Raw genomic sequence first — 1,229 nt, 5'->3', positions numbered from 1 at the left:
CCCCGCCCGCTCGCTGCTGTTGTATCGCATGTTTGCTTGTGTGTGAAGGCAAACACCGAGTCATTTAATTCCGTTGAAATTTTCAGCGGCGAGGACTGTCTAAACAAGGCAACATCACCTTGAAATAGTGGGCCACAATATCTCATTGTTAAGTCGGCTACTGCAAGCGCTATTTGAATAACATTTGCATCCCGCCTTGCAGGGTTAATAAAGCAACTTTATTTAGCCGCCTGATCGCTTGCTGCCTTGATCTTAACTCTCCGGGTTTGGTTCTGAATGCGAAATGCTTGGGGCGAGGCTGACGGCACAGCGAAGTACGGGCTAGTAACTCCGGCCAGTTGAGTTGCCTGCTTGCCGTAAATTTCGGCGCTGCTCAAGAAGGAGACGTGTACTGTGTTTACCGACAATCAGGGCGACAGTATACTATATTTGCTGAGAGATATTACAGCTTGTGAAAAGCGACATTTCATCGCATTGCATATTATTGTCGATATATTCATGTGAAGCAAACACTTTAGGCTAATTTGCGATGCACAACGAAATGTATTTCCAAACAATATTATTTTTATATTTTTTTTTACTCATCGTTAACCGTTGCTAGTCGTAACACATATCATCTGCAATTGAAATATTTAAATGAAATGCAGCTGGCAAGTTAAACCGCACCCTTTTACCGGACTGAGTTTTATCATAATTCTGGGCCGCCTCTTGCATCGAGGCCCCCGAGGTTCCTCATTATAAGTGTGCAAGTGATTAAAAAGTAATTAGAAGATGAAATGCTGCGGCGCTGAGGTACGGACGACAATCTCAGACTCATTCCATTCTTCTTCGGCTTTTGTTAAAACGTCTTAAGCTTCAAGCTCTGCAGCTTCTCTTTTCTCTTCGTCTCCGCTGGCCTCGGGTTTTCCTCGAGTGTCGCTTTCGCTTATGCTTTGCTGTTGTTCCTTCTTACGAGTTGCCTTTGCCTTTGGATTCGGGCCTCCTGCTCTTTGCTCGTATATATGCTTAATGCTTTCTAATGAGATTTCTTTGGTTACTTTCTCTCCTCCCCTCGTTTATTACAAATCCCCCTCTTCTGTGTCCGCTAGATTTTTTTTAATTTTCAACCTCATCTTCCTTACATAATTATTTTTTTGTCCTTCCCTCTTTTCCCCTTCTGCTGCGTGGCCTTTGGCTTCTTTTTCTTCCGTCAAAGCAAGTTCCTCCGTTCTTGTTCTCTTGGATCTCTG

This window comes from Penaeus monodon, chromosome 32 (assembly GCF_015228065.2).
Source record: "Penaeus monodon isolate SGIC_2016 chromosome 32, NSTDA_Pmon_1, whole genome shotgun sequence".
NCBI classification, from domain to species: Eukaryota; Metazoa; Arthropoda; class Malacostraca; order Decapoda; family Penaeidae; genus Penaeus; species Penaeus monodon.
This window is presented reverse-complemented; position numbering follows the sequence as displayed.